Source organism: Cryptomeria japonica, unplaced genomic scaffold (assembly GCF_030272615.1).
Source record: "Cryptomeria japonica unplaced genomic scaffold, Sugi_1.0 HiC_scaffold_88, whole genome shotgun sequence".
Taxonomy (NCBI): domain Eukaryota; kingdom Viridiplantae; phylum Streptophyta; class Pinopsida; order Cupressales; family Cupressaceae; genus Cryptomeria; species Cryptomeria japonica.
Window position 1 is genome coordinate 272,501 of NW_026728910.1, and position 25,000 is coordinate 297,500.

General features: G+C 60.6%; 2 non-coding genes across 2 annotated transcripts; both read left to right on the forward strand.

Annotated features, from left to right (window-relative positions):
* Positions 1-13,236: 13,236 nt before the first annotated feature.
* Positions 13,237-13,355, forward strand: LOC131864535 (5S ribosomal RNA). Its single transcript, XR_009363302.1, has one exon. It is a non-coding gene; the product is annotated as a 5S ribosomal RNA (ribosomal RNA).
* Positions 13,356-21,159: 7,804 nt separating this feature from the next.
* Positions 21,160-21,278, forward strand: LOC131864536 (5S ribosomal RNA). Its single transcript, XR_009363303.1, has one exon. It is a non-coding gene; the product is annotated as a 5S ribosomal RNA (ribosomal RNA).
* The last annotated feature ends 3,722 nt before the right edge of the window (positions 21,279-25,000 follow it).

The following is a 25,000-nucleotide window of genomic DNA, read 5'->3' on the forward strand; positions in this document are numbered from 1 at the left end:
ATCCATTTCCCAGGCATATGCCCCCTACGCACTTTTGGTGGTGCACCCCGCACGAACAATCCCGCCTCGACCAGCCTGAACAATTCCCCTCTCGAAGGAAGGCCTCGGCCTTAATCGTCCACGACAAACAGCTCGACGAGGCATGAAGCACCCACGGGAGCCGGAGCATGACGATGCAGAGTCTCGGTTCACAGGAGCCTGGGAAGAACATCCCGTACGGAACCCTTTACCCGAAAACATCCGAACCGCACATGCTCGCGACAGTCCTGCCGTTAGAGAATGCACCGTGCACGCGACCGAGTAAGGCCACTCAGAGACATCCATTTCCCAGGTATATGCCCCCTACGCACTTTTGGTGGCGCAACTCGCACGAACAGTCCCACCTCGACCCCGTAAACAAGCTTTTTTGCCTCGAAGAGTTCGTCGGAGACGAAGAAGCAACCTTCAGTGCAAACGTAGCACTCTTTTGTGCAACCGCCCAAACAACGCCCCCTCTACCCTCTGTCGAAACACTCGGCATTGCTGCTCCCTAAGGTGAGCTTCTCCTCATAGGCAATTCCGCTCTTATCCGGTCACGTTTGTGTGCCCGAATTTCGCAAGGCAACCTCCATGGGACATGGAAAAGACTCGAGAAGAGAGCTCGCTCACGGGAGAGAGAAGCCAAGGAGACCACGAGAGTGCTGAGAGTGGGACAGCGCTGAATAGGCGGGAGAAGCCTGCGCGTATAAACGGAGATATATATCCAATTGCAACGAAGGAACGTGCCAAAGATCGAGAACAATGGCAGAAATGCTAGTAACGTGCACTTCGGGACCAACGCATCACCGGAAGACAACCGCCAAACATCGAAAGAGTCGCGATGCTCCGCAACCTACGTGCAAAGCGGTCGCACACCGGGTAAGGGAGTGAGAGCCCCAAACATAGCTGGGCGAGGCGCTCACTCCGCTCTTTAATATCTCGTTAATACCGCCAAGGAAATGGCACAAGCACACACACACAAGCATCCTCGGAAGAGGACAGTTCGAGTGACAGGTCAAATCCAAGAGTTCCGAAGACTACCTCCAGGAACAATCGGGAACAAGACCGATTACAAGTCGTCGAGTCTGTTACTGGGCGAACACGAGATGCGCACAGGAAATCGATCAGCCCTCACAATGGCCCAAGGCCAGAGATCGGACTGCTACGATTTACCCCAACAATCATCGTGCCACTCTTCGCAGAGAGGTGATAGACGCCAACGAGCCCGCGCATAGCAATCGAGGTGTAAAAAGGGCGTTGAAGGCAGGAAGCCTGGACGAAAGAGGCTACGAGGTCACCTCGAAGCGGTCTAAGAATCGGGCGCACTTGGGGCGACTACCAGTGCCAACCCCTTATCCCGCGGTGCGTCCGACACACAGAAATTTCCAAGGCGGCCAAGGAGCCTCCCCGCATAGCAATCGGGGTGTGAGGTTACGGATGCAGCATTGATAGCAATCGAGGTGTGAGGCGAAGGATGCAGAAGTGAGAGCCGAGGGATGTAGCAGAGATAGCAATCGGGGTGTGTGATGCAGAAGAGATAGCAATCGAGGTGTGCGGTGGGAAGGGCCCAGCAGCCAGAATGCATGAAGCGACGGATGAAGCAGTGATGACAACCGGGCTGTGAGGAGAGGAGGGATGCAGCCAAGAAAGCAATCAGGGCTCGAGGCAAGGGATGCATCAAGGATAGCAATCATGTTGTGAGGCGAGATTCCAAAGGCTAAACGTGAGAGGCTGCAGGGTCGACTCAGAGAGGTCTATGCATGTGAGAGGCTGAAAGCAAGGTCGACTCGGAGCGGTCTATGCATCGGGCGCGCTTGGGGCGACTACCAGTGCCAACCCCTTATCCCGCGACGCGTCCGACAAAGAGAACGTTCCAAGGCGGCAGAGGAGGTTACCAGCCGAAGGATGCAGTAGCAATAACAGGTATAGTTCCGCGGCGGCCGAGAAGACTCACCGCATAGGAATCGGGATGCGAGGCGAGGGATGCGGCGGGAAGGCCCCGACGGCTAAACGGAAGAGGCTGCAGGGCCGCCTCGGAATGGTCCAAGCATCGGATGCGATTGGGACGACTACCAGTGCCAACCCCTTATCCCGCGATGCGTCCGATACACAGATAGTTCCAAGGCGGCCGAGGAGCCTCACCGCATATCAATCGGGGTGCGAGGCGAGGGATGGGGCGGGAAGGCCCCAACGGCTAGACGGAAGAGGCTTCAGGGCCACCTCGGAATGGTCCAAGCATCGGACGCGCTTGGGGCGACTGCCAGTGCCAACCCCTTATCCCGCGATGCGTCCGATACACAGATGGTTCCAAGGCGGCCGAGGAGCCTCACCGCATAGCAATCGGGGGTGCGAGGCGAGGGATGGGGCGGGAAGGCCCCAACGGCTAGACGGAAGAGGCTTCAGGGCCGCCTAGGAATGGTCCAAGCATCGGACACGCTTGGGGCGACTACCAGTGACAGCCCCCTATCCCGCGATGCGTCCGATACGAAGATGGTTCCAAGGCGGCCGAGGAGCCTCACCGCATAGCAATCGGGGTGCGAGGTGGGGGATGCGGCGAGATGGCCCCAACGGCTAGACGGAAGAGGCCACAGGGCCGCGTCGGAATAGTCCAAGCATCGGACGCGCTTGGGGCGACTACCAGTGACAACCCCTTATCCCGCGATGCGTCCGATACGAAGATAGTTCCAAGGCGGCCGAGGAGCCTCACCGCATAGCAATCGGGGTGCGAGGTGGGGGATGCGGCGAGATGGCCCCAACGGCTAGACGGAAGAGGCTGCAGGGCCGCCTCGGAATAGTCCAAGCATCGGACGCGCTTGGGGCCACTACCAGTGACAACCCCTTATCCCGCGATGCGTCCGATACGAAGATAGTTCCAAGGCGGCCGAAGAGCCTCACCGCATAGCAATCGGGGTGCGAGGTGGGGGATGCGGCGAGATGGCCCCAACGGCTAGACGGAAGAGGCCACAGGGCCGCCTCGGAATAGTCCAAGCATCGGACGCGCTTGGGGCGACTACCAGTGACAACCCCTTATCCCGCGATGCGTCCGATACGAAGATAGTTCCCAGGCGGCCGAGGAGCCTCACCGCATAGCAATCGGGGTGCGAGGCGAGGGATGCGGCGAGATGGCCCCAAAGGCTAGACGGAAGAGGCTGCAGGGCTGCCTCGGAATAGTCCAAGCATCGGACGCCCTTGGGGCGACTACCACTGCCAACCCCTTATCCCGCGATGCGTCCGATACACAGATAGTTCCGAGGCGGCCGAGGAGGTGGGGGATGCAGCGAGATGGCCCCAACGGCTAGACGGAAGAGGCTGCAGGGCCGCCTCGGAATAGTCCAAGCATCGGACGCGCTTGGGGCGACTACCAGTGACAACCCCTTATCCCGCGATGCGTCCGATACACAGATAGTTCCGAGGCGGCCAAGGAGCCTCACCGCATAGCAATCGTGGTGCGAGGTGGGGGATGCGGCGAGATGGCCCCAACGGCTAGACGGAAGAGGCTGCAGGGCCGCCTCGGAATGGTCCAAGCATCGGATGCGCTTGGGGCGACTACCACTGCCAACCCCTTATCCCGCGATGCGTCCGATACACAGATAGTTCCAAGGCGGCCGAGGAGCCTCACAGCATAGCAATCAGGGTGCGAGGCGAGGGATGCGGCGAGAAAGCCCCAACGGCTAGAGGGAAGAGGCTTCAGGTCCGCCTCGGAATGGTCCAAGCATCGGACGCGCTTGGGGCGACTACCAGTGACAACCCCTTATCCCGCGACGCGTCCGATACACAGATAGTTCCAAGGCGGCCGAGGAGCCTCACCGCATAGCAATCGGGGTGCGAGGCGAGGGATGCGGCGAGAAGGACCCAACGGCTACACGGAAGAGGCTTCGGGGCCGCCTCGGAATGGTCCAAGCATCGGACGCGCTTGGGGCGACTACCAGTGACAACCCCTTATCCCACGACGCGTCCGATACACAGATAGTTCCAAGGCGGCCGAGGAGCCTCACCGCATAGCAATCGGGGTGCGAGGCGAGGGATGCGGCGAGAACGACCCAACGGCTACACGGAAGAGGCTTCGGGGCCGCCTCGGAATGGTCCAAGCATCGGACGCGCTTGGGGCGACTACCAGTGACAACCCCTTATCCCGCGACGCGTCCGATACACAGATAGTTCCAAGGCGGCCGAGGAGCCTCACCGCATAGCAATCGGGGTGCGAGGCGAGGGATGCGGCGAGAAGGACCCAACGGCTAGACGGAAGAGGCTTCGGGTCCGCCTCGGAATGGTCCAAGCATCGGACGCGCTTGGGGCGACTACCAGTGACAACCCCTTATCCCGCGACGCGTCCGATACACAGATAGTTCCAAGGCGGCCGAGGAGCCTCACCGCATAGCAATCGGGGTGCGAGGCGAGGGATGCGGCGAGAAGGACCCAACGGCTAGACGGAAGAGGCTTCGGGTCCGCCTCGGAATGGTCCAAGCATCGGACGCGCTTGGGGCGACTACCAGTGACAACCCCTTATCCCGCGACGCGTCCGATACACAGATAGTTCCAAGGCGGCCGAGGAGCCTCACCGCATAGCAATCGGGGTGCGAGGCGAGGGATGCGGCGAGAAGGACCCAACGGCTAGACGGAAGAGGCTTCGGGTCCGCCTCGGAATGGTCCAAGCATCGGACGCGCTTGGGGCGACTACCAGTGACAACCCCTTATCCCGCGACGCGTCCGATACACAGATAGTTCCGAGGCGGCCGAGGAGCCTCACCGCATAGCAATCGGGGTGCGAGGCGAAGGATGCGGCGAGAAGGACCCAACGGCTAGACGGAAGAGGCTTCGGGTCCGCCTCGGAATGGTCCAAGCATCGGACGCGCTTGGGGCGACTACCAGTGACAACCCCTTATCCCGCGACGCGTCCGATACACAGATAGTTCCAAGGCGGCCGAGGAGCCTCACCGCATAGCAATCGGGGTGCGAGGCGAGGGATGCGGCGAGAAGGACCCAACGGCTAGACGGAAGAGGCTTCAGGGCCGCCTCGGAATGGTCCAAGCATCGAACGCGCTTGGGGCGACTACCAGTGACAACCCCTTATCCCGCGACGCGTCCGATACACAGATAGTTCCGAGGCGGCCGAGGAGCCTCACCGCATAGCAATCGGGGTGCGAGGCGAGGGATGCGGCGAGAAGGACCCAACGGCTAGACGGAAGAGGCTTCAGGGCCGCCTCGGAATGGTCCAAGCATCGGACGCGCTTGGGGCGACTACCAGTGACAACCCCTTATCCCGCGACGCGTCCGATACACAGATAGTTCCGAGGCGGCCGAGGAGCCTCACCGCATAGCAATCGGGGTGCGAGGCGAGGGATGCGGCGAGAAGGACCCAACGGCTAGACGGAAGAGGCTTCAGGGCCGCCTCGGAATGGTCCAAGCATCGGACGCGCTTGGGGCGACTACCAATGACAACCCCTTATCCCGCGACGCGTCCGATACACAGATAGTTCCGAGGCGGCCGAGGAGCCTCACCGCATAGCAATCGGGGTGCGAGGCGAGGGATGCGGCGAGAAGGACCCAACGGCTAGACGGAAGAGGCTTCAGGGCCGCCTCGGAATGGTCCAAGCATCGGACGCGCTTGGGGCGACTACCAGTGACAACCCCTTATCCCGCGACGCGTCCGATACACAGATAGTTCCGAGGCGGCCGAGGAGCCTCACCGCATAGCAATCGGGGTGCGAGGCGAGGGATGCGGCGAGAAGGACCCAACGGCTAGACGGAAGAGGCTTCAGGGCCGCCTCGGAATGGTCCAAGCATCGGACGCGCTTGGGGCGACTACCGTTGCCAACCCCTTATCCCGCGATGCGTCTGATACACAGATAGTTCCGAGGCGGCCGAGGAGCCTCACCGCATAGCAATCGGGTTGCGAGGCAGATTATTGGGAAGGGAACCCCCTGGGATGCGGCTCAAGCAGTGCCCAAAGGGACTGGAATGCGGAATCACATCGAGAGACCCAAATGCTATACGAGGGCTCAAATCGAATTATCGATTTGGCCACGACATGGACGCATCGGAACGACTACCTTTGCCGAACCACTCGCAATTGCATCCATACCGAAACCAATAGACATTTCCGTTAGAGCCCTCGCATAGCATTCGGGAATCTCGCATGCCCCTCTAAATCGACCAATGCTGGCGCTCAATGAAAATCCGAGCGCTACCACCGTTCGAGCGCCAGCATTGGTCGAGTTAGAGGGGCACGGGGGAGAATGCTCCAGTCAACACCTCCCCTATATAAGTTATTTGTCCGATTCTCGCACAACCGTAGTCTGCCTCGTCGAATCAAACAACGGTCCCAGATTCCGACTTCCGTTCCGTAGAGACCCAAAAGCTAGATGGAGGCTCGCAAGAAAGAGAGTCGGCGCATAGCAATCGGGTTTCTCGAACGTTTAGGGACCGAGCTCACTTGCGGATAGGGCAAAATCCGCCAAGCAACCCAAAAGCTAGACGGGGGCTCGAATCGAATCGCCTAGGCGGCCACAACAACGACGTGTTGGATCGACTACCAGTGCCAAACCATTCAGCAAGACTAGTCTGTGTCGAGGCCGGATAGAGATTCTCAGAGAGCGCCCGCATAGCATTTAGGAGACCTGCCGCGTCCCTCACACTCGACAAATGGTGGTGCACGTTTATAAATCCGAGCGATCCCAACCCTTTCAAGCACCAACATCGGTCGAGATAGAGGGGCACGGAGGGGGCTGCGTGAGACAACACAGTCCCCTATATAAGTTATTTGTCCGATTCTCACACATCCGAAGAATGGTCATCAAATCGGACAACAGCCCAAACTTCCGACTTCCGTCCCAGAAAGCCCAAGAGCTATCTAAAACGTTCATGGCCGGAACTCGATCGCGGCTATACCAGTCCGCCAAGCAACCCAAAAGCTAGACTGGAGCTCTAGTCGAATCACCTCTGTGGCCATTGCAAGGACGTGTTGGAGCGACTACCATTGCCGAACCATTCCGCAGGTCGAGTCCATACCAAGGCCGCATAGAGATTCACGATGAGCTCCTGCATAGCAATCAGGAGACTTGCCGTGTCCATCACAATCGATAAATCCTGGTGCAAGATTTTTGCATCCGAGCGCTCCAACCAGTCGAGCACCAGCATCAATCGACATAAACGGGCACGGGGGGAGGATGCTCGAGAACACTACCTCCCCTATATAAGTTATTTGTCCGATTCTCAAGCAGCCGAAGTCTGGTCATCGAATCGGGTCAAAGACCACAACTTCCGACTTTACCCACAATGCAAGTCATCGAATCGAACATCGGCCCCCGAGTCGGACTCCATGCGTATGTCAGGTCATCGGACCCAAATTCCGCCTTCCTGCGCATGGCGGGCCATCAATATCAACTCGGTCATCGGACCCAAACTCCGCCTTTTTGCGTATGGCACGCCTTCAAATCGGTCATCGGACCCAAATTCCGCCTTCCTGTGCATGGCGGGCCATCAACATCAACTCGGTCATCGGACCCAAATTCCGCCTTTCTGCGCATGGCACGCCATCAACTCGGTCATCGGACCCAAATTCCGCCTTCCTGCGCATGGCAGGTCATCGGACACAAATTCAGACCTCGCCAATATGCCTACGTATCGAATCGGTCATCGGACCCAACTTCCGACTTCATCCATACTGTAGGGTCTTTGAGGTTGGCGCGGTGCGCTCAACCCAGGGAGTCGACCCATCGAAGCATACACCTCCCCTATATAAGCTATTTGTCCGATTCCCACACCTGTGTAGTTTGCACCTCTGACCAGGACATCGACCCCAACTTCCGAACTCGACTGCAACGACGGCACCAGCGCCTTGGTGCGCACCTTGCGACGCACAGTCCCAACATTCGCCTTCCTGCACATGGCAGGTCATCGGACCCAAATTCCGACCTCGCGAGTATGCCTACATATCGAATCGGTCATCGGACCCAACTTCCGACTTCATCCATACCGTAGGGTCTTTGAGGTTGGCGCGGTGCGCTCAACCCGGGGAGTCGACCCAACGAAGCATACACCTCCCCTATATAAGCTATTTGTCCGATTCCCACACCTGTGTAGTTTGCACCTCCGATCAAGACATCGACCCCAACTTCCGAACTCGCCTCCAACGACCGAACCAGCGCCTTGGTGCGCACCTTGCAACGCACAGTGCCAACATTCGCCTTCCTGCACGTGGCAGGTCATCGGACCCAAATTCCGACCTCGCGAGTATGCCTACATATCGAATCGGTCATCGGACCCAACTTCCGACTTCATCCATACCGTAGGGTCTTTGAGGTTGGCGCGGTGCGCTCAACCCGGGGAGTCGACCCAACGAAGCATACACCTCCCCTATATAAGCTATTTGTCCGATTCCCACACCTGTGTAGCTTGCACCTCCGATCAGGACATCGACCCCAACTTCCGAACTCGACTAAAAAGACCGCACCAGCGCCTTGGTGTGCACCTTGCAACGCACAGTGTCAACATTCGCCTTCCTGCACATGGCAGGTCATCGGACCCAAATTCCGACCTCATGAGCATACCTACTAATCGAATCGGTCATCGGACCCAACTTCCGACTTCATCCATACCGTAGGGTCTTTGAGGTTGGCGCGGTGCGCTCAACCTGGGGAGTCGACCCATCGAAGCATACACCTCCCCTATATAAGCTATTTGTCCGATTCCGACACCTGTGTAGTTTGCACCTCCGCTCAGGACATCGACCCCAACTTCCGAACTCGCCTGCAACGACCGAACCAGCGCCTTGGTGCGCACCAAAAGTGCGCACTTTTGGAGGGCACTTTTGTGCGCTCCAAAGGTGCGCACTTTTGGAGGGCACTTTTCTGCGCTCCAAAGGTGCGCACTTTTGGAGGGCACTTTTTGGAGGGCACTTTTCTGCGCTCCAAAGGTGCGCACTTTTGGAGGGCACTTTTTGGAGGGCACTTTTCTGCGCTCCAAAGGTGCGCACTTTTGGAGGGCACTTTTTGGAGGGCACTTTTCTGCGCTCCAAAGGTGCGCACTTTTGGAGGGCACTTTTTGGAGGGCACTTTTCTGCGCTCCAAAGGTGCGCACTTTTGGAGGGCACTTTTTGGAGGGCACTTTTCTGCGCTCCAAAGGTGCGCACTTTTGGAGGGCACTTTTTGGAGGGCACTTTTCTGCGCTCCAAAGGTGCGCACTTTTGGAGGGCACTTTTTGGAGGGCACTTTTCTGCGCTCCAAAGGTGCGCACTTTTGGAGGGCACTTTTTGGAGGGCACTTTTCTGCGCTCCAAAGGTGCGCACTTTTGGAGGGCACTTTTTGGAGGGCACTTTTCTGCGCTCCAAAGGTGCGCACTTTTGGAGGGCACTTTTTGGAGGGCACTTTTCTGCGCTCCAAAGGTGCGCACTTTTGGAGGGCACTTTTTGGAGGGCACTTTTCTGCGCTCCAAAGGTGCGCACTTTTGGAGGGCACTTTTGTGCACTCCAAAGGTGCGCACTTTTGGAGGGCACTTTTCCTGTGCTCCAAAGGTGCACACCTAGGTGAGCACCTTCGACCACACCTTGTAGCACACCAAACTCTGACTTTCGACTTCATCCGCAATGCAGGGTCTTTGAGGTTGGCGCAATGCGCACAACCAGGGGAGTCGACCCATCAAACCCAACACCTCCCCTATATAAGCTATTTGTCTGATTCTCATACATGCGTAGCCTGCAGGAGCAATTAGGACATCGACCCCAACTTTCGGCTTCTAAACGAAAACAAGGTCTTTGAGGTTGGTGTAATGCGAACAACTAGGGGAGTCAACCCATCAAACCCAACACCTCCCCTATATAAGCTATTTGTCTGATTCTCATACATGTGTAGTCTACAGGAGCAATTAGGACATCGACCCCAACTTTTGACTTCTTAACGAAAACAAGGTCTTTGAGGTTGACGTAATGCGCACAACCAGGGGAGTCGACCCATCAAACCCAACACCTCCCCTATATAAGCTATTTGTCCGATTCTCATACATGTGTAGCCTGCAGGAGCCATTAGGACATTGACCCCAACTTTTGACTTCTTAACGAAAACAAGGTCTTTGAGGTTGGCGTAATGCGCACAACCAAGGGAGTTGACCCATCAAACCCAACACCTCCCCTATATAAGCTATTTGTCTGATTCTCATACATGTGTAGCCTGCAACAACGATTAGGACATCCACCCCAACTTCTGAATTCGTCTGCGTTGACCGCACCAAAGGTGCACGCCTTGGTGCTCACCAAAATCCGACTTCCGACTTCTTCTGCTATGCGGGGTCTTTGAGGTTGGCGCAGTGCGCACAACCAGGGGAGTCAACCCACCGAATGCAACACCTCCCCTATATAAGCTATTTGTCTGATTCTCATACATGCGTAGACTGCAGCAATGATTAGGACATCCACCCCAACTTTTGACTTCTTAAACAAGACAGGGTCTTTGAAGTTGGTGCAGTGCACACAACCAGGGGAGTCGACCCATCAAACGCAACACCTCCCCTATATAAAGCTATTTGTCCGATTCTCATACGTGTAGTCTGCAGCAGCGATTAGGACATCGACCCCAACTTCCGAATTCGTTTGCATTGACCGCACCAAAGGTGCACGCCTTGGTGTGCACCCTGGAGTGCACTTTGGTGCTCACCTCGGTGGACACTTTGGTGTGCACCTCGGTGTGCACCAAAGGTGCGCACCTTGGAGCGCACCAAAGGTGTACACTTTGGAGCGCACCACATAGGGTCTTTGAGAGGTTGGCGCAGTGCGCACACCAAGGTGGGTGTTGAGGTGCGTGCCGAGGTGGGTGGGTGCTAGGGTGCGCTCCATGGTGGGTGCCAGGGTGGGTGCGTGCTAGGGTGGATTCCAAAGAGGGTCATAGGGTGGGTGCCAAGGTGGGTTGGTGATATAGTGGGTTCAAAGGTGGGTACTAGGGTGGGTTCCAAGGTGGGTCACAAGTTGGGTGCCAGGATGCGTGGGTGTTAGGTTGGGTGCCAAGGTGGGCTCCTGCGTGGGTGGGTGCTAGGGTGGGTTTCAAGGTGGACGCGAGGGCGGGTGCCAAGGTGGGTAACAAGTTGGGTGTTAGGATGGGTGAGTGCTAGAGTGGGTGCCAAGGTGGGTGGGTGCTAAGGTGGATGCCAAGGTGGTTCACAGGGTGGGTGGGTTCTAGGGTGAGTTCCAAGGTGGGTCACAGGTTCAGTGCTAGGGTGGGTGTCAAGGCGGGTGTCGAGGTGCCTGGGTGCTAGGGTGTGGATGCCAATGTGGGTCATAGGGTGGGTACTAGGGTGGGCTGCAATGTGGGTGCCAAGGTGGGTAACATGCTCGGTGGGTTCTAAATTGGGTGCCAGGGTGGGTGTGCACCCACCTTGCCCGAGGTGGGTGCCAAGGTGCCAGTGTGGGTGGGTGCTAAGGTGGATGCCAAGGTGGGTGAGAAGGTGGGTGATAGGTTGAGTGGTAGGATGGGTGGGTGCCAAGATGGGTCACAGGGTGGGTGCAAGGGTGGGTAGGTGCTAGGGTTGGTGTCAGGGTGGGTGGGTGCTAGGTTGGGTTCCAAGGTGGGTGCGAGGGTGAGTGTCAAGGTGGGTCACAGGTTAGGTGCTAGGATGGGTGAGTGCTAGGGTGCAAAGGTGCCAGGGTGGGTGCTAGGATGGGTCGATGCTAGGGTGAGTGGCAAGGTGGGTCCACAAGTGTCAAGGTGGGTGCCGAGGTGGGTGCCAAGTCGGCGACTGCTATGGTGGATGCCAAGGTGGGTCACGGGGTGGGTGCCAAGTTGCTAGGTTGGGTTCCAAGGTGGGTGCCAACGTGGGTGCTAGGGTGCGTGGGTTAAAGGGTGTGTCACAACGTGGGTGCCAGGATGGGTGCGCACCCACACTGGCCAAGACGGGTGCGGGTGCAAGGTTGGGTTCCAAGCCCGGTCACAGGCTGGGTGCTAGGATGGGTGGGTGCCAAGGTGGGCACCAGGGTGGGTGCACCCACCCTGGCCAAGGTGGGTCATGGGGTGGGTCCTAGGGTGGGTAACGGGGTGGGTACTAAGGTGCGTGCCAAGGTGGGTCATAGGGTGGGTGCCAAGGTGGGCACCAGGGTGGGTGTGCACCAACCCTAGCCAGGGTAGGTCACGGGGTGGTTGTCGGGGTGGGCGTCAAGGAGCCAAGGTGGGTGGCAAGTAGCCAAGTTGCGTGCCAAGGTGGGTGTCGGGGTGGGTGCCAAGGATCCAAGGTGGGTGCCAAGGAACCAAGGTGGGTGTCTGGGTGGGTGCCGAGGTGGGAGCCAGGGTGGGTCCCAAGGTGAGTGCAAAGGTGGGTGCCAGGGTCAAGGTGAGTGCCAATGTGGGTTCCAAGGTGCCAGGGTCAGGGTGAGTGCCAATGTGGGTTCAAAGGTGCTAAGTTGGGTGCGAGGTTGGGTGCGAGGGTGGGTGGGTGCCAAGGTGTGCTAGGTGGAAGCCCGGGTGGGTCGGCATCCCATGGGTGTCGAGTTGGGTGCCTGATGGGTGCTTCTTGTCAAGTTTTAGTCGTCGGGACTCATTTCGAGCCTTAGAGGTCGTTTCTTGTCCGGTTGCCCTGTCTTCGACCTGGGAACCCAATTTTGGTCCTCGGGTCCCATTTTTTTTTGTCTCGCATCCCACTTTTGGCCTGTGGCCTTTTCGGGGTCGATTCTCGTTTTGGGCATCAGAGCATGTTTCTTCTCCTAAAACCCAATATTTGTTTATTAAGTCTCGGAACACATTTTTGTTCTCGTGGACCCATCATGGGTCTTGGAACGCATTTGTGGTCCTTGGGTCCCATTTTGCATCCCGAAACTTGTGTTTTGGTGCTTGATCCCTATTTTGGGTGCCCACCTTGCACCAAGTGCGCACCCGGGGCAAACCGAGCGCCTTGGTGCACCGGGGCAAGATCGAGCGTGCACCCGAGGCGCCCCGAACATGCACCAAGGTGCACTCGGCCCACATGTGAGCGCAGGTCGTTGCGCCCGAGGTGGTGTGTGGGCACCGCGTTGCAGACGGGACACTGCACGCACACGACGCCCCCTCCAGGTGCACGCACGTAGGCCGGGCCGGGTGCACACCCGACGCCCTAGCAAGGTGCGCGCACCCGGGCAGGGCTCACACTTGGCGAACGGGGCGCACTTCGCGAGGGAGGGTGTGCACCTCGACGGGGGTGGGTGGCCGGGGTGGATTCGCACGTGGGTCGCGGTTTGCTAAGTACACACTGCGACAAGCTCATAACGGGTGCGATCATACCAGCGTTAGTGCACCGGATCCCATCAGAACTCCGCAGTTAAGCGCGCTTGGGCCGGAGTAGTACTGGGATGGGTGACCTCCCGGGAAGTCCCGGTGTTGCACCCTTTTTTAGTTTTTCGCCGGGCGTCGCAATGCTATTTGAATAAACCTTTTGCCCGTTTGCGTTCTCGTCGGGGCCGGGCCGGGCCGGGGTGCGCTGCCCGCACTACCGCGCGCGCGGGGGCGACACCGAGCGCGCACCCGAGGCGCCCCGAGCACACAGGCCACGGTGCAACCCGGGCGTTGTGCGCGCACCCCGGTGCGCCCGAGGTGCTGCGCGCGCACCCAGGTGAAATCGGTGTGCACCTCGGCCAGTGCGCGCTCGGTCGAGTCGCGCACGTTGGCCAAGGTGCACGGTGATGTTTCTTACTCTAAGGTTCCGCACCAGACGCCCGGGACAGGTGAGCGAAGCTGGGCGGGGCCGGGTGCGCGGCCGGGGCAGGTGCACGCAGCTGGAGAGAGCTTTGGAGCACACTTCGGAGCGCACCAATGATGCGCTCCATTCAAAAGTTTCCTGAAAAGGCAAAAAAAGTTGAGATTATAGAATTTCCCACTTGAGAGATTGTAAAAAAAAAAAATTTAAAATGAAGGAAACGCGGGTGCCAAGGTGTGCGCAGCCCAGCCAAGGTGTGCGCACCAAGGCGCCCACCCTGGCGAAGGTGCACGCAAGGTGCGCACCCGAGGCAAACCGGACAATTAACCCAACTTTCGACTTCGCGCGCACCTTGGAGCGCACTTCGGAGCGCTCCTTGGTGCGCACCAATCTTGGGCACCTCGGAGTGCACCATGGCGCCCACCAAGGTGCGCACCCGGGGCAAACCGAGCTCCGACTTCGTGCGCACCTTGGAGCGCACGAAAGGTGCGCACCATGGCGCCCACCAAGGTGCGCAGCCCAGCCAAGGCGTGCGCATCAAGGTGCGCACCCTGGCGAAGGTGCGCACCCGGGGCAAACCGAGCTCCGACTTCGTGCGCACCTTGGAGCGCACAAAAGGTGCGCAACCCAGCCAAGGTGTGCGCACCCCGGTCAAACCGAGCTCCGAATCGTGCGCACCAGAGGTGCACGCCATCGTGCGCACCTTGGAGCACACTTCGGAGCCCTCCTTGGTGCGCGCCGATGTTGCGCACCTCGGAGCGCACCCGGGGAAAACAATGCAATTAACCCGACTTTCGACTTCGTGGGCACCTCGGAGCGCTCTCGGGTTCGCACCTCGGAGCACACCGAGGTGCGCACCTTTGATGCGCTGCCTTCACCAATTTCCAGAAAAGGCAAGAAAACATTGAGAAGGTGTGCGCACCGAGGTGCCCACCCTGGCGAAGGTGCACGCGAGGTGCGCACCCGGGGCAAACCGGGCTCCGACTTCGTGCACGCCGCACCTTGGAGCACACTTCGGAGCGCTCCTTGGTGCGCACCAGGGCGCGCAACCCAGCCGAGGTGCCCACCCCGGCGAAGGTGCACGCGAGGTGCGCACCCGGGGCAAACCGGGCTCCGACTTCGTGCACGCCATGGTGCCCACCGCGGCGAAGGTGCACGCGAGGTGCGCACCCGGGGCAAACCGGGCTCCGACTTCGTGCACGCCGCACCTTGGAGCACACTTCGGAGCGCTCCTTGGTGCGCACCATGGTGCCCACCAGGGCGCGCAACCCCGCCGAAGGTGCACGCGAGGTGCGCACCCGGGGCAAACCGGGCTCCGACTTCGTGCACGCCGCACCTTGGAGCACACTTCGGAGCGCTCCTTGGTGCGCACCATGGTGCCCACCAGGGCGCGCAACCCCGCCGAAGGTGCACGCGAGGTGCGCACCCGGGGCAAACCGGGCTCCGACTTCGTGCACGCCATGGTGCGCACCGCGGCGAAGGTGCGCACCCGGGGCAAACCGGGCTCCGACTTCGTGCACGCCGCACCTTGGAGCACACTTCGGAGCGCTCCTTGGTGCGCACCAGGGCGCGCAACCCAGCCGAGGTGCCCACCCCGGCGAAGGTGCACGCGAGGTGCGTACCCGGGGCAAACCGGGCTCCGACTTCGTGCACGCCGCACCTTGGAGCACACTTCGGAGCGCTCCTTGGTGCGCACCATGGTGCCCACCAGGCCGCGCAACCCAGCCAAGGTGTGCGCACCAAGGTGCACGCGAGGTGCGCACCCGGGGCAAACCGGGGTCCGACTTCGTGCACGCCGCACCTTGGAGCACACATCGGGGCGCTCCCGGGTTCGCACCGGCGTTGCGCACCGTGGTGGGCACCTCGGAGCACACCAAGGTGGGCAGCGAGGTGCGCACCTTTGATGCGATGCCTTCACTAATTTCCATAAAAGGCAAAAAAAAAACGAGATTTTAAAATTTCCGTTTTGAAAGATAGTGAGAAAAAGGGAATGCTGGTGCCATCTTGAGCCCGCCCTGGTGCGCAGCCCAGCCAAGGTGTGCGCACCAAGGTGCCCACCCTGGCGAAGGTGCGCGCCCGGGCAATTAACCCAACTTCCAACTTCGCGCGCGCCAGGGTGGGAGCGCACCCAACAACCGGGCCTGGGAAGAGCCAATGCGAGAAACCCCACCAAACGCTCTGACAAAAAAAGAGGGGGCGCTCCAGTAACCCCGCTTCGGAGCGCACCCTGGGCAAACCCAGCCAAGGTGCCCACCCCGGCCAAGGTGCAGGCGAGGTGCGCACCCGGGGCAAACCGGGCTCCGACAACGTGCACGCCGCACCTTGGAGCACACTTCGTAGCGCTCCCGGGTGCGCACCTCAGAGCACACCAAGGTGGGCAGCGAGGTGCGCACCTTTGATGCGCTGCCTTCACTAATTTCCAGAAAAGGCAAAAAAAAAAGGAGATTTTAAAATTTCCGTTTTGAAAGATAGTGAAAAAAACGGAACGCGCGTGCCATCTTGAGCCCGCCCTGGTGCGCAGCCCAGGTAAGGTGCCCACCCTGGCAAAGGTGCGCACCCGGGCAATTAACCCTACTTCCGACTTCGTGCGCGCCAGGGTGGCAACCGGGCCTCGGAAGAGCCAATGCGAGAAACCCCACCAAACGCTCCGACAAAAAAAGAGGCGGCGCTCCAATAACCCCGCTTCGGAGCGCAGCCGGGGCAAACCCAGCCAAGGTGCCCACCCCGACGAAGGTGCACGCGAGGTGCGCACCCGGGGCAAACCGGGCTCCGACAACGTGCACGCAGCACCTTGGAGCACACTTCGAAGCACTCCCGGGTGCCCACCGGCGTTGCGCACCGTGGTGGGCAGCGAGGTGCGCACCTTTGATGCGCTGCCTTCACTAATTTCCAGAAAAAGGCAAAAAAAAATGAGATTTTAAAATTTCCGTTTTGAAAGATAGTGAAAAAAAAGGAACGCGGGTGCCATCTTGAGCCCGCCCTGGTGCGCAGCCCAGGCAAGGCATGCGCACCAAGGTGCCCACCCGAGGTGCACACCCGGGGCAAACCGGGCTCCGACTTCGTGCAGGCCGCACCTTGGAGCACACTTCGGAGCGCTCCTTGGTGCGCACCATGGTGCCCACCAGGGCGCGCAACCCAGCCAAGGTCTGCACACCAAGGTGCCCACCCCGGCGAAGGTGCACGCGAGGTGCGCACCCGGGGCAAACCGGGCTCCGACTTCGTGCACGCCATGGTGCCCACCGCGGCGAAGGTGCACGCGAGGTGCGCACCCGGGGCAAACCGGGCTCCGACTTCGTGCACGCCGCACCTTGGAGCACACTTCGGAGCGCTCCTTGGTGCGCACCATGGTGCCCACCAGGGCGCGCAACCCAGCCAAGGTGTGCGCACCAAGGTGCACGCGAGGTGCGCACCCGGGGCAAACCGGGGTCCGACTTCGTGCACGCCGCACCTTGGAGCACACATCGGAGCGCTCCCAGGTTCGCACCAGCGTTGCGCACCTTTGATGCGCTGCCTTCACTAATTTCCAGAAAAGGCAAAAAAAAACGATATTTTAAAATTTCCGTTCTGAAAGATAGTGAAAAAAACGGAACGCGGGTGCCATCTTGAGCCCTTCCTGGTGCGCAGCCCAGGCAAGTTGTGCGCACCAAGGTGCCCACCCTGGCGGAGGTGCGCGCCCGGGGCAAACCGGGCTCCGACTTCGTGCACTGCATGGTGCCCACCAAGGCGCGCAACCCAGCCAAGGTGCCCACCGCAGCGAAGGTGCACGCGAGGTGCACACCCGGGGCAAACCGGGCTCCGACTTCGTGCACGCCGCACCTTGGAGCACACTTCAGAGCGCTCCTTGGTGCGCACCAGGGCGCGCAACCCAGCCGAGGTGCCCACCCCGGCGAAGGTGCACGCGAGGTGCGCACCCGGGGCAAACCGGGCTCCGACTTCGTGCACGCCATGGTGCCCACCGCGGCGAAGGTGCGCACCCGGGGCAAACCGGGCTCCGACTTCGTGCACGCCGCACCTTGGAGCACACTTCGGAGCGCTCCTTGGTGCGCACCATGGTGCCCACCAGGCCGCGCAACCCAGCCAAGGTGTGCGCACCAAGGTGCACGCGAGGTGCGCACCCGGGGCAAACCGGGGTCCGACTTCGTGCACGCCGCACCTTGGAGCACACATCGGGGCGCTCCCGGGTTCGCACCGGCGTTGCGCACCGTGGTGGGCACCTCGGAGCACACCAAGGTGGGCAGCGAGGTGCGCACCTTTGATGCGATGCCTTCACTAATTTCCATAAAAGGCAAAAAAAAAACGAGATTTTAAAATTTCCGTTTTGAAAGATAGTGAGAAAAAGGGAATGCTGGTGCCATCTTGAGCCCGCCCTGGTGCGCAGCCCAGCCAAGGTTTGCGCACCAAGGTGCCCACCCTGGCGAAGGTGCGCGCCCGGGCAATTAACCCAACTTCCAACTTCGCGCGCGCCAGGGTGGGAGCGCACCCAACAACCGGGCCTGGGAAGAGCCAATGCGAGAAACCCCACCAAACTCTCTGACAAAAAAAGAGGGGGCGCTCCAGTAACCCCGCTTCGGAGCGCACCCTGGGCAAACCCAGCCAAGGTGCCCACCCCGGCCAAGGTGCAGGCGAGGTGCGCACCCGGGGCAAACCGGGCTCCGACAACGTGCACGCCGCACCTTGGAGCACACTTCGTAGCGCTCCCGGGTGCGCACCTCAGAGCACACCAAGGTGGGCAGCGAGGTGCGCACCTTTGATGCGCTGCCTTCACTAATTTCCAGAAAAGGCAAAAAAAAAAGGAGATTTTAAAATTTCCGTTTTGAAAGATAGTGAAAAAAACGGAACGCGCGTGCCATCTTGAGCCCGCCCTGGTGCGCAGCCCAGGTAAGGTGCCACCCTGGCAAAGGTGCGCACCCGGGCAATTAACCCTACTTCCGACTTCGTGCGCGCCAGGGTGGCAACCGGGCCTCGGAAGAGCCAATGCGAGAAACCCCACCAAACGCTCCGACAAAAAAAGAGGCGGCGCTCCAATAACCCCGCTTCGGAGCGCAGCCGGGGCAAACCAAGCCAAGGTGCCCACCCCGACGAAGGTGCACGCGAGGTGCGCACCCGGGGCAAACCGGGCTCCGACAACGTGCACGCAACACCTTGGAGCACACTTCGAAGCACTCCCGGGTGCCCACCGGCGTTGCGCACCGTGGTGGGCAGCGAGGTGCGCACCTTTGATGCGCTGCCTTCACTAATTTCCAGAAAAAGGCAAAAAAAAATGAGATTTTAAAATTTCCGTTTTGAAAGATAGTGAAAAAAAAGGAACGCGGGTGCCATCTTGAGCCCGCCCTGGTGCGCAGCCCAGGCAAGGCATGCGCACCAAGGTGCCCACCCGAGGTGCACACCCGGGGCAAACCGGGCTCCGACTTCGTGCAGGCCGCACCTTGGAGCACACTTCGGAGCGCTCCTTGGTGCGCACCATGGTGCCCACCAGGGCGCACCCGGGGCAAACCGGGCTCCGACTTTGTGCACGCCGCACCTTGGAGCACACATCGGAGCGCTCCCAGGTTCGCACCAGCGTTGCGCACCTTTGATGCGCTGCCTTCACTAATTTCCAGAAAAGGCAAAAAAAAACGATATTTTAAAATTTCCGTTCTGAAAGATAGTGAAAAAAACGGAACGCGGGTGCCATCTTGAGCCCTTCCTGGTGCGCAGCCCAGGCAAGTTGTGCGCACCAAGGTGCCCACCCTGGCGGAGGTGCGCGCCCGGGGCAAACCGGGCTCCGACTTCGTGCACTGCATGGTGCCCACCAAGGCGCGCAACCCAGCCAAGGTGCCCACCGCAGCGAAGGTGCACGCGAGGTGCGCACCCGAGGTGCACACCCGGGGCAAACCGGGCTCCGACTTCGTGCACGCCGCACCTTGGAGCACACTTCAGAGCGCTCCTTGGTACGCACCAGGGCGCGCAACCCAGCCAAGGTGCTCACCCCGGCGAAGGTGCACGCGAGGTGCGCACCCGGGGCAAACCGGGCTCGGACTTCGTGCACGCCGCACCTTGGAGCACACATCGGAGCGCTCCCGGGTTCGCACCAGCATTGCGCACCTTTGATGCGCTGCCTTCACTAATTTCCAGAAAAGGCAAAAAAAAGAAAAAAATGAGATTTTAAAATTTCCGTTTTGAAAGATAGTGAAAAAAACGGAACGCGGGTGCCATCTTGAGCCCGCCCTGGTGTGCAGCCCAGGCAAGTTGTGCGCACCAAGGCACCCACCCTGGCCAAGGTGGGTCACGGGGTGGGTCCTAGGGTGGGTAACGGGGTGGGTACTAAGGTGCGTGCCAAGGTGGGTCATAGGGTGGGTGCCAAGGTGGGCACCAGGGTGGGTGTGCACCAACCCTAGCCAGGGTAGGTCACGGGGTGGTTGTCGGGGTGGGCGTCAAGGAGCCAAGATGGGTGGCAAGTAGCCAAGTTGCGTGCCAAGGTGGGTGTCGGGGTGGGTGCCAAGGATCCAAGGTGGGTGCCAAGGAACCAAGGTGGGTGTCTGGGTGGGTGCCGAGGTGGGAGCCAGGGTGGGTCCCAAGGTGAGTGCAAAGGTGGGTGCCAGGGTCAAGGTGAGTGCCAATGTGGGTTCCAAGGTGCCAGGGTCAGGGTGAGTGCCAATGTGGGTTCAAAGGTGCTAAGTTGGGTGCGAGGTTGGGTGCGAGGGTGGGTGGGTGCCAAGGTGTGCTAGGTGGAAGCCCGGGTGGGTCGGCATCCCATGGGTGTCGAGTTGGGTGCCTGATGGGTGCTTCTTGTCAAGTTTTAGTCGCCGGGACTCATTTCGAGCCTTAGAGGTCGTTTCTTGTCCGGTTGCCCTGTCTTCGACCTGGGAACCCAATTTTGGTCCTCGGGTCCCATTTTTTTTTGTCTCGCATCCCACTTTTGGCCTGTGGCCTTTTCGGGGTCGATTCTCGTTTTGGGCATCAGAGCATGTTTCTTCTCCTAAAACCCAATATTTGTTTATTAAGTCTCGGAACACATTTTTGTTCTCGTGGACCCATCATGGGTCTTGGAACGCATTTGTGGTCCTTGGGTCCCATTTTGCATCCCGAAACTTGTGTTTTGGTGCTTGATCCCTATTTTGGGTGCCCACCTTGCACCAAGTGCGCACCCGGGGCAAACCGAGCGCCTTGGTGCACCGGGGCAAGATCGAGCGTGCACCCGAGGCGCCCCGAACATGCACCAAGGTGCACTCGGCCCACATGTGAGCGCAGGTCGTTGCGCCCGAGGTGGTGTGTGGGCACCGCGTTGCAGACGGGACACTGCACGCACACGACGCCCCCTCCAGGTGCACGCACGTAGGCCGGGCCGGGTGCACACCCGACGCCCTAGCAAGGTGCGCGCACCCGGGCAGGGCTCACACTTGGCGAACGGGGCGCACTTCGCGAGGGAGGGTGTGCACCTCGACGGGGGTGGGTGGCCGGGGTGGATTCGCACGTGGGTCGCGGTTTGCTAAGTACACACTGCGACAAGCTCATAACGGGTGCGATCATACCAGCGTTAGTGCACCGGATCCCATCAGAACTCCGCAGTTAAGCGCGCTTGGGCCGGAGTAGTACTGGGATGGGTGACCTCCCGGGAAGTCCCGGTGTTGCACCCTTTTTTAGTTTTTCGCCGGGCGTCGCAATGCTATTTGAATAAACCTTTTGCCCGTTTGCGTTCTCGTCGGGGCCGGGCCGGGCCGGGGTGCGCTGCCCGCACTACCGCGCGCGCGGGGGCGACACCGAGCGCGCACCCGAGGCGCCCCGAGCACACAGGCCACGGTGCAACCCGGGCGTTGTGCGCGCACCCCGGTGCGCCCGAGGTGCTGCGCGCGCACCCAGGTGAAATCGGTGTGCACCTCGGCCAGTGCGCGCTCGGTCGAGTCGCGCACGTTGGCCAAGGTGCACGGTGATGTTTCTTACTCTAAGGTTCCGCACCAGACGCCCGGGACAGGTGAGCGAAGCTGGGCGGGGCCGGGTGCGCGGCCGGGGCAGGTGCACGCAGCTGGAGAGAGCTTTGGAGCACACTTCGGAGCGCACCAATGATGCGCTCCATTCAAAAGTTTCCTGAAAAGGCAAAAAAAGTTGAGATTATAGAATTTCCCACTTGAGAGATTGTAAAAAAAAAAAATTTAAAATGAAGGAAACGCGGGTGCCAAGGTGTGCGCAGCCCAGCCAAGGTGTGCGCACCAAGGCGCCCACCCTGGCGAAGGTGCACGCAAGGTGCGCACCCGAGGCAAACCGGACAATTAACCCAACTTTCGACTTCGCGCGCACCTTGGAGCGCACTTCGGAGCGCTCCTTGGTGCGCACCAATCTTGGGCACCTCGGAGTGCACCATGGCGCCCACCAAGGTGCGCACCCGGGGCAAACCGAGCTCCGACTTCGTGCGCACCTTGGAGCGCACGAAAGGTGCGCACCATGGCGCCCACCAAGGTGCGCAGCCCAGCCAAGGCGTGCGCATCAAGGTGCGCACCCTGGCGAAGGTGCGCACCCGGGGCAAACCGAGCTCCGACTTCGTGCGCACCTTGGAGCGCACAAAAGGTGCGCAACCCAGCCAAGGTGTGCGCACCCCGGTCAAACCGAGCTCCGAATCGTGCGCACCAGAGGTGCACGCCATCGTGCGCACCTTGGAGCACACTTCGGAGCCCTCCTTGGTGCGCGCCGATGTTGCGCACCTCGGAGCGCACCCGGGGAAAACAATGCAATTAACCCGACTTTCGACTTCGTGGGCACCTCGGAGCGCTCTCGGGTTCGCACCTCGGAGCACACCGAGGTGCGCACCTTTGATGCGCTGCCTTCACCAATTTCCAGAAAAGGCAAGAAAACATTGAGAAGGTGTGCGCACCGAGGTGCCCACCCTGGCGAAGGTGCACGCGAGGTGCGCACCCGGGGCAAACCGGGCTCCGACTTCGTGCACGCCGCACCTTGGAGCACACTTCGGAGCGCTCCTTGGTGCGCACCAGGGCGCGCAACCCAGCCGAGGTGCCCACCCCGGCGAAGGTGCACGCGAGGTGCGCACCCGGGGCAAACCGGGCTCCGACTTCGTGCACGCCATGGTGCCCACCGCGGCGAAGGTGCACGCGAGGTGCGCACCCGGGGCAAACCGGGCTCCGACTTCGTGCACGCCGCACCTTGGAGCACACTTCGGAGCGCTCCTTGGTGCGCACCATGGTGCCCACCAGGGCGCGCAACCCCGCCGAAGGTGCACGCGAGGTGCGCACCCGGGGCAAACCGGGCTCCGACTTCGTGCACGCCGCACCTTGGAGCACACTTCGGAGCGCTCCTTGGTGCGCACCATGGTGCCCACCAGGGCGCGCAACCCCGCCGAAGGTGCACGCGAGGTGCGCACCCGGGGCAAACCGGGCTCCGACTTCGTGCACGCCATGGTGCGCACCGCGGCGAAGGTGCGCACCCGGGGCAAACCGGGCTCCGACTTCGTGCACGCCGCACCTTGGAGCACACTTCGGAGCGCTCCTTGGTGCGCACCAGGGCGCGCAACCCAGCCGAGGTGCCCACCCCGGCGAAGGTGCACGCGAGGTGCGTACCCGGGGCAAACCGGGCTCCGACTTCGTGCACGCCGCACCTTGGAGCACACTTCGGAGCGCTCCTTGGTGCGCACCATGGTGCCCACCAGGCCGCGCAACCCAGCCAAGGTGTGCGCACCAAGGTGCACGCGAGGTGCGCACCCGGGGCAAACCGGGGTCCGACTTCGTGCACGCCGCACCTTGGAGCACACATCGGGGCGCTCCCGGGTTCGCACCGGCGTTGCGCACCGTGGTGGGCACCTCGGAGCACACCAAGGTGGGCAGCGAGGTGCGCACCTTTGATGCGATGCCTTCACTAATTTCCATAAAAGGCAAAAAAAAAACGAGATTTTAAAATTTCCGTTTTGAAAGATAGTGAGAAAAAGGGAATGCTGGTGCCATCTTGAGCCCGCCCTGGTGCGCAGCCCAGCCAAGGTGTGCGCACCAAGGTGCCCACCCTGGCGAAGGTGCGCGCCCGGGCAATTAACCCAACTTCCAACTTCGCGCGCGCCAGGGTGGGAGCGCACCCAACAACCGGGCCTGGGAAGAGCCAATGCGAGAAACCCCACCAAACGCTCTGACAAAAAAAGAGGGGGCGCTCCAGTAACCCCGCTTCGGAGCGCACCCTGGGCAAACCCAGCCAAGGTGCCCACCCCGGCCAAGGTGCAGGCGAGGTGCGCACCCGGGGCAAACCGGGCTCCGACAACGTGCACGCCGCACCTTGGAGCACACTTCGTAGCGCTCCCGGGTGCGCACCTCAGAGCACACCAAGGTGGGCAGCGAGGTGCGCACCTTTGATGCGCTGCCTTCACTAATTTCCAGAAAAGGCAAAAAAAAAAGGAGATTTTAAAATTTCCGTTTTGAAAGATAGTGAAAAAAACGGAACGCGCGTGCCATCTTGAGCCCGCCCTGGTGCGCAGCCCAGGTAAGGTGCCCACCCTGGCAAAGGTGCGCACCCGGGCAATTAACCCTACTTCCGACTTCGTGCGCGCCAGGGTGGCAACCGGGCCTCGGAAGAGCCAATGCGAGAAACCCCACCAAACGCTCCGACAAAAAAAGAGGCGGCGCTCCAATAACCCCGCTTCGGAGCGCAGCCGGGGCAAACCCAGCCAAGGTGCCCACCCCGACGAAGGTGCACGCGAGGTGCGCACCCGGGGCAAACCGGGCTCCGACAACGTGCACGCAGCACCTTGGAGCACACTTCGAAGCACTCCCGGGTGCCCACCGGCGTTGCGCACCGTGGTGGGCAGCGAGGTGCGCACCTTTGATGCGCTGCCTTCACTAATTTCCAGAAAAAGGCAAAAAAAAATGAGATTTTAAAATTTCCGTTTTGAAAGATAGTGAAAAAAAAGGAACGCGGGTGCCATCTTGAGCCCGCCCTGGTGCGCAGCCCAGGCAAGGCATGCGCACCAAGGTGCCCACCCGAGGTGCACACCCGGGGCAAACCGGGCTCCGACTTCGTGCAGGCCGCACCTTGGAGCACACTTCGGAGCGCTCCTTGGTGCGCACCATGGTGCCCACCAGGGCGCGCAACCCAGCCAAGGTCTGCACACCAAGGTGCCCACCCCGGCGAAGGTGCACGCGAGGTGCGCACCCGGGGCAAACCGGGCTCCGACTTCGTGCACGCCATGGTGCCCACCGCGGCGAAGGTGCACGCGAGGTGCGCACCCGGGGCAAACCGGGCTCCGACTTCGTGCACGCCGCACCTTGGAGCACACTTCGGAGCGCTCCTTGGTGCGCACCATGGTGCCCACCAGGGCGCGCAACCCAGCCAAGGTGTGCGCACCAAGGTGCACGCGAGGTGCGCACCCGGG